We start from the raw sequence: 8,860 nt of genomic DNA on the forward strand, positions 1-8,860 counted from the left end.
CCCAGAATGCCCCTTTTATAATGGGAAGCAAGTTCTTAACTGAAACATGAAATAATATTACAAGTGAAAGAGTAATGTCTCTTTTATTCACATCTCTTTTATGTTTATAGACATAAGCTTTTACTTGGTTTGAACCTGTGGGCTGCAGACCTCTGTATGTACACAGAGTTATCCCAAGGGGTCAACAAAGCAGCTGTGGCTGGCTGGTCCTGGTCAAGGGCCCAGGAACTCAGAGGCCTGTTCGTCTAGCGCCCATTAGCTGGCTTTCTCCCAATAGGATGTCTGTGGAGGAAGGCATGAGGCGCATCTGCTCTCGAAAAGGAGTGATTGGCTTCAAGCGGGTTGGCATAGATGCCCCTTGTGTTTCACCCCAACTCTATTATTCTATGATTCCTATGAGGCATCCCAAAACAAATCTATATGAATGTTTACTACATTGGGAACAATTCCACATTTAAAAATGTGATTATATACACACACACACTCAGATGAACAGCAACACATGACACATTACACTGTGCCATTTATTAACAGAAATAAAGACAATATGGAAAAGCCATGTGTGAAAAACTAAGCACATCTTATTATTAAATAGCTTGTAGAACCACATTTAGGAACAATAAGAAGCTATCATTTTCTGTAGGACTTTATCAGTCTCTCACATCACTTCAGTTCTGAAATCATATATAAACCAACTGAAAATGCCCAAAGCCCCAGGCTTAGACGGCATTACACCAGAAATGATAAAAGCATAGGTGGATTGGTGGGCACCTTTCTTAGCCACCCTCTTCACTTACATAGATGACACTGGCCGCATCCCAAGGGAATGGGGAACAGATATAATTGCTCCAATCTATAAAAAGGGCAACAGAGGGGACCCAGCGAATAGGCCGATTAGACTATTAAGTGTGATCAGTAAACTCTACGCAAAGCACCTCCTTAATAAATTTACAGAATGGCTAGAGAATGAAGATATCCTGGCAATAGAACAAGAAGGCTTCAGACCTGGAAGGTCCACAACAGATCACTGCCTAACGCTACAACATCTCATCGACAAATACAAATCAGGAGGGCAGGCCTCACTATACGCTGCCTTCGTTGACCTAAAAGCAGCCTTTGATACAGTCTCCAGAACCAGACTCTGGGACAGACTACAGGGTACCAATATAGATAGAAGGCTCCTGTTCTTAATTCAGGCACTGCACGCAAACACGGCTCTTAGAGTCAGGTGCAGCCACCTAGGACACCTAACGGACCCTATTAAAACCTTCAAAAGTGTCAGGCAAGGGTGCCTATTGGCCCCCCTACTATTTAATTTCTATCTAAATAACTTAGTATCTGCACTCAATGACTCAGAACTCCACCCGCCAAAGCTTGCAAACTGGCATATTTCGGTCCTGCTATATGCCAATGATGCGGTAATTCTATCTAGAATTGAGTCCCACTGGACTCAAAAGAGGACTAAGAAAGCTCGCAGCATACTGTGAATCTGAATGTCTCAAAATCAACTATCAAAGACCAAGATACTCACTTTTGGGAAAAAGCCAAAGCTTAGAAGCTGGGAACTCCAAGGCCATAAATTAGAACAAGTGACAAACTACAAGTATGTAGGAATGGTGGTACAGGCCTCAGGAACCAACAAACTACACATAAACTCCATCGGGAGTTCAGCGGAAAAAAACGCAAATTGTATTCTTAAATTCTTCAGAGCACAAGGGGGCTCCTTCGTCCCCGCAGCTCTAAAATTATACAAGGCCAAAACTTTGGCACAACTCCTGTATGGTTCCTTTTTGGGTCCGCCTTCCTCTGCTTTCTCCCCCCCTTGAGGGAGTTCAATCTAGACTTCTTAGAGCTCTCCTCCAAGTCCCCAGATGTGTCTCAAACGCATGGGTGAGATTGGAAACGGGGATGATGAGAGTGGAGGCTAGCATCTGCTTAACATCAATCTACAAATGGCTGACATTGAATCTGCTCCCCCGAGGGATAGCCCCACTCATCCTCTGCGACCAATTCCAGTCAGGCTGGCAGACTGCAGTTCTGAACACCCTCCAGAAACTGGGTTTTGCCCCTCAAGCCCTTCTAAGTCTGGGCTTGGGCCAGGCAAAAGCCACGGTCAGGCAAAGAATATGAGATACTGAGAGACAACAGGACTGCGCAAGGTGCCCCAAATATAAAATTGGAGAAATCGAGGGAGATATAGCCGCACCGGCAGCATATCTCTTCTTTCTCGTATCTAGAAATGCAAGAAGGGCCTTTACACTCGCCAGAAGCGTGGCTCTTCCCTCGCCGGTCCTGGATGGAGCCTTTAGAAAAGTCCCCTATGCTCAGAGACTTTGCACCTGTCCATTGGGAGACATAGGAAGCCCAGAACACTTGTTTTTTAAATGTCCCTTTTACAAAGAGGCATGTAGTAAGTTCATTGATCCTCTTCTGGTGAGGCTCGCCGACCTCCCGCAAAAGCAAAAATTTGACCTTTTGCTGTTAGGCAAAGATCAGAAGAATACCTGGATGGTCGCCAGATTCTGTGTACAAATCTGTAGGCGCAAACCATCGCCCAACTCAAAATAGTCCGGCATGAAAATCCTCAAACTCGGTTCCACGGGTGACTCTGAGTCAACTCCCTGGGATAGTTTATTGTTGCACATTGGTTCTAAATTTATTGTTGTTCATTGTTTTAATTTTCTGTTTTAACCATATTTGCACATCAGTTTCTAATGCTGTGAGTGTCCTCCATTTCAGAGGCTTCTACTCTGCAGCCTCTTATAGCTGTTTTAACTGCGAGTCTTTTAGATCTTACGCTCTTACAGTTGTTTTAACTGCATGTTTTTATCTGTTTTTAGTTATCTGTTTTAATTATCAGTTTTTATCCATCCATTATCTGTGTTTAATCTTGTATTTTATTCAGATATTTTATCCTATGCTTGTTTCTTTGTCCTTATCTGCTCCAACATTTATCAGTTAAAAAAAATATCCTAACGGCTATTTTTTTTAATATGTTGTTGTTTTTGTTTTCTTTTCTTTTTCTTTTTGTTTTTATCCTGGTCTGTGACCGTAATAAAGTTCATTCATTCACTTCAGTTCATTGAAGTTTGCTGGCATTTGTTTATGCACATCTATCTCAAGGTCTTGTGCAGCATTTCAATTGGTCTGAGGTCTGGACTTTGACTAGGTCATTGATTCTGTTCTTTTCCAGCCATTCTGTGATAGATTTCCTGGTATGCTTGGGATCCTTGTCCTGTTAACAGCATGACCCAATTCTGGCCAAGCTACAGCTGTCGGGCAAACTGCCTCACATTTGACTCTATAATACTTTGGTATACAGAGGAGTTCATGGTTGACTCATTGACTACAAGATTCCCAGCTCCTGTGCCTACAAAACAAGCCCAAATCATCACCCCAAGCTGCTTGTGCTGATATGCTGTTTGGTTTTCACCAAAGGTGGTGCTGTGCATTAAGGCCAGACATCTCCACTTTGGTCTCGTCTGTCCAAAGGACATTGTTGCAGAAGTCTTGTGGTTTGTTCAGATGCAACTTTGCAAACCTAAGCCGTGCTGCCATGTATTGAATAATAGGATTATTCAGAAGGTATTGAATAATCAGGATCAGGTGCACAACCTTGGGGTCATTTTGAACTCACATCTGTCCATGGATGCACAGGTTAATTCTGGTAGCTAGACTGCTGATAAGGAGTGGCCGCCATATAACACCCAGCCTGGAAGATCTATATTGGGTCCCTGTACATTTCTGAGCACAATTCAAAGTGTTGGTGTTGATCTTTAAAGCCCTAAATGGCCCTGCCACTGTATACCTGAGGAGTGTCTCCACCCTCATCATTCAGCCCACGAACTAAGGTCCAGTTCTGAGGGCCTTCTGGCGGTTCCCTCAATGCAAGAAGTGATGTTACAGGGAACCAGGCAGGCTGCCTTCGAAGTCGGTAGTGGCTCCCACCCTGTGGAACACCCTCTCATCTGATGTCAAATAGATAAACAACTACACAACTTTCTGAAGACATCTGAATGCAACCCTGTATCAGGAAGCTTTTAATCGATGATGTGTTGCTGTGTTTTGATTATGTTCTAAGCCACCCCTTCATGGATCACTGCCTTGCCGTGGCGAAGGGGCTTGAATAACTCAGAGAAGCTATGAACTATGCCGTGCAGGGCACCCAAGATGGACAGGTCATAGTGGAGAGTTTTGACCAAACGTGATCCACCTGGAGCAGGAACCGGCAAGCCACTCCAGTATCCCTACCAAGAAAACTCCATGGACAAAGACAACAGGCATATAAAAGTTATAACACTGGAAGATGAGCCCCTCAGGTCGGAAGGCGTCCAACATGCTACTGAGGAAGAGTGGAGGAGAAGTGCAAGGAGATTCAGAGCTGATGAAGCGCCTGGGCCAAAGCCGAAAGGTCGCTCAATTGCAGATATGCTTGGAAGCGAAAGGAAAGTCCAATGCTGTAAAGAAAAATATTGCATAGGAACCTGGAATGTAAGAAGCTTGAACCTGGGTAAGTTGGATGTGGTCAAAAATGAGATGGCAAGAATTAATGTTGACATCCTGGGCATCAGTGAACTGAAATGGACAGGAATGGGCGAATTCAGTTCGGATGACCATCATATCTACTACTGTGGGCAAGAATCCCGTAAAAGAAATGGAGTGGCTCTCATAGTCAACAGAGTGGTGAAATCTGTACTGGGATGCAATCTCAAAAATGACAGAATGATCTTGATACGAATCCAAGGCAGACCTTTTAACATCACAGTAATCCAAGTTTATGCACCAACTACTGGTGCTGAAGAAACTGAAATTGACCAAGTCTATGAAGACTTACAACACCTTATAGAAATGAAACCAAAGAAGGATGTTCTTCTCATTATAGGGGATTGGAATGCTAAAGTAGGGAATCAAAAGATAAAAGGAACAACTGGCAAGTTTGGCCTTGGAGATCAAAACAAAGCAGGGCAAAGGCTAATAGAGTTCTGTCAAGAGAATCATAGAATCATAGAGTTGGAAGAGACCACAAGGGCCATCGAGTCCAACCCCCTGCCAAGCAGGAAACACCATCAGAGCACTCCTGACATATGGTTGTCAAGCCTCTGCTTAAAGACCTCCAAAGAAGGAGACTCCACCACACTCCTTGGCAGCAAATTCCACTGTCGAACAGCTCTTACTGTCAGGAAGTTCTTCCTAATGTTTAGGTGGAATCTTCTTTCTTGTAGTTTGGATCCATTGCTCCGTGTCCGCTTCTCTGGAGCAGCAGAAAACAGCCTTTCTCCCTCCTCTATGTGACATCCTTTTATATATTTGAACATGGCTATCATATCACCCCTTAACCTCCTCTTCTCCAGGCTAAACATGCCCAGCTCCCTTAGCCGTTCCTCATAAGGCATCATTTCCAGGCCTTTGACCATTTTGGTTGCCCTCCTCTGGACACGTTCCAGTTTGTCAGTGTCCTTCTTGAACTGTGGTGCCCAGAACTGGACACAGTACTCCAGGTGAGGTCTGACCAGAGCAGAATACAGTGGCACTATTACTTCCCTTGATCTAGATGCTATACTCCTATTGATGAGGCCCAGAATTGCATTGGCTTTTTTAGCTGCCGCGTCACACTGTTGGCTCATGTCAAGTTTGTGGTCAACCAAGACTCCTAGATCCTTTTCACATGTACTGCTCTCAAGCCAGGTGTCACCCATCTTGTATTTGTGCCTCTCATTTTTTTTGCCCAAGTGCAATACTTTACATTTCTCCCTGTTAAAATTCATCTTGTTTGTTTTGGCCCAGTTCTCTAATCTGTCAAGGTCGTTTTGAAGTGTGATCCTGTCCTCTGGGGTGTTAGCCACCCCTCCCAGTTTGGTGTCATCTGCAAATTTGATCAGGATGCCCTTGAGTCCATCATCCAAGTCGTTGATAAAGATGTTGAATAAGACCGGGCCCAAGACAGAACCCTGTGGCACCCCACTAGTCACTCTTCTCCAGGATGAAGAGGAACCATTGATGAGCACCCTTTGGGTTCGGTCAGTCAGCCAGTTACAAATCCACTGAGTGGTAGCATAGTCAAGACCGCATTTTACCAGCTTCTTTACAAGAATATCATGGGGCACCTTGTCAAATGCCTTGCTGAAATCAAGGTAGACTACATCCACTGAGTTCCCTTCATCTACCAGGCTTGTAATTCTGTCAAAAAACGAGATCAGGTTAGTCTGACATGACTTATTTTTCAGAAATCCATGCTGACTATTGGTGATCACAGCATTCCTTTCTAGGTGCTCACAGACTGTTTGCTTAATGATCTGCTCCAGAATCTTCCCTGGTATTGATGTCAGACTGACTGGGCGGTAATTATTTGGGTCCTCTCTTTTCCCCTTTTTGAAAATAGGGACAACATTTGCCCTCCTCCAGTCTGCCGGGACTTCGCCTGTTCTCCAGGAATTCTCAAAGATGACTGCCAGTGGTTCTGAAATCACATCTGCCAGTTCTTTTAATACTCTTGGATGCAGTTCATCTGGCCCTGGAGACTTGAATACATCTAGACTAGCCAAGTATTCTTGTACTATCTCCTTAGTTATTCTGGGCTGTGTTTCCTCTGCTGAATCATTTGCTCCAAATTCTTCAGGTCGGGCATTGTTTTCTTTATCGGAGAAGACTGAGGCAAAGAAGGCATTGAGGAGTTCAGCCCTTTCTGTGTCCCCTGTTTGCATTTCACCATCTTCTCCTCTGAGTGACCCCACGGTTTCTTTGTTCTTCCTTTTGCTACGAACATACCCATAAAAGCCTTTTTTGTTGCTTTTAACCTCTCTAGCAAGCCTGAGTTCATTTTGTGCTTTAGCTTTTCTGACTTTGTGTCTACACGTGCTGGCTATTTGTTTGAATTCCTCTTTGGTGGTTTCCCCCCTTTTCCATTTTTTGTACACATCCTTTTTTAATCTTAACTCAGTTAAAAGTTCTTTAGATAGTCACCCTGGCTTCTTTAGGCACCTTCCATGTTTCCGTCTCATTGGTATTGCCTGAAGTTGTGCTTTTACTATCTCCCTCTTAACAAACTCCCAGCCATCTTGAACTCCCTTTCCTTTTAGTATTACTGTCCATGGGATCTCACCCAGCACTTCCCTAAGCTTTATGAAGTCGGCTTTCTTAAAGTCGAGAAATTGAGTCCTAGTATGCTTGGCTGCTCCTTTCCGCTGTATAGTAAACTTCAGAAGAGCATGATCACTCGCGCCTAATGATCCTTCCACTTCTACCCCACTAACCAGGTCCTCAACATTGGTTAGGACCAGATCTAAAATGGCTGTTCCTCTTGTTGCTTCTCCCACTTTCTGGACAATGAAGTTGTCTGCAAGGGCAGTGAGGAATCTGTTTGACCTTATGCTCTTGGCTGAGTTTGACATCCAACAAATATCCGGGTAATTGAAGTCCCCCATTACTACTATCTCCCTTCCTTTTGCATGCTTGGCCATCTGTTCCAGGAAGGCATCATCTATGTCCTCCGTTTGGCTTGGGGATCTATAGTAAACTCCCACAATGAGGTCACTGTTATTCTTCTCTCCCTTAATTTTGACCCAAATGCTCTCACTTTGGCTTTGAGGTTCTAAATCTTGGATCTCTTCACAGGTATACACATCCCTGACATATAACGCCACTCCTCCTCCTTTCTTGTCTGGTCTGTTTCTTTGAAATAGATTGTATCCCTCCATTATTACATTCCAATCGTGGGATTTATCCCACCAGGTTTCAGTGATTCCTATTATGTCATATTTAGTTTGCTGTACCAGGAGCTCAAGCTCATCTTGTTTATTTCCCATGCTTTGCGCATTAGTGTACAGACATTGAAGTCCATTAATCATTCCCCCGTGTCTCTTATTTAAGGATTTTCTCCTCCCACCACTAGGTCTGCATGCTCTTTGCTCCATTCGGTCTATGACATTTGGATGATCATCTTCATCAATTGATAGACTCCTACCTTCAGGAGCACTGTCTCCCTCCCCCACATTAGTCAGTTTAAAGCCCTCCTGATGAGGTTTCTGAGATTTTTTGCAAAAACATTCCTCCCAACCGTTGTGAGGTGCAGCCCATCCCTTGCCAGAAGTCCATCTTCAAGAAACTGCATTCCGTGATCTAAGAATCCAAACCGTTCCTGTTTGCACCATTTGCGAAGCCAGTTGTTCACTTCCACTATTTTTCCCTCTCTCCCTGGGCCACGTCGTTCAACTGGGAGGACAGATGAGATGACAATTTGTGCATTTAATTGCTTCAATTTCCTGCCCAGAGCCTCGTAATCTCTTTTGATCTTCTGGAGGCTATTGCTTGCAGTGTCATTGGTTCCCACATGAACCAAGAGGAAGGGGTATTTGTCAGTGGGTTTTATGATTCCTTGCAGTCGTTCAGTTACATCTTGGATCTTAGCCCCGGGGAGACAACACACTTCCCGAGACATCTTGTCAGGCCCACAGATCACTGCTTCTGTTCCCCTCAGTAGGGAATCCCCTATCACCACTACACGCCTCCTCTTTGGTCTGGTCGGGGTTCTTCTGTGAGCTGTCGGTTCCAAGGTCGCCTGGACATTCCCAGAGGACTGCCTTTGCTCCTTGTCTTCATATACCTGATCGACTGTAATGAGGGAGAGATCCTCAAATGGAGTCTGCTCTTCGTCTTCCATGCTAGGGGAAAGGACCTCAAAGCGATTGCGTATTTCTAAACAATCAGAGCGAACCCTGGGCCTCCTACTTCTTTGAGTCACGTTTCTCCATATATCTGGCTCCTGTGTTGGTGAACTAGCCACCTTCTCAGGGGAGTCCCCTGTCTCTTCCTTGGTGGAGACGGTGTGCTCTGTTGCTTCCAAGAAGAGTTCCAGCTCTCTAAT

The sequence above is a fragment of the Podarcis muralis genome, chromosome 8, assembly GCF_964188315.1.
Source record: "Podarcis muralis chromosome 8, rPodMur119.hap1.1, whole genome shotgun sequence".
NCBI lineage: Eukaryota > Metazoa > Chordata > Lepidosauria > Squamata > Lacertidae > Podarcis > Podarcis muralis.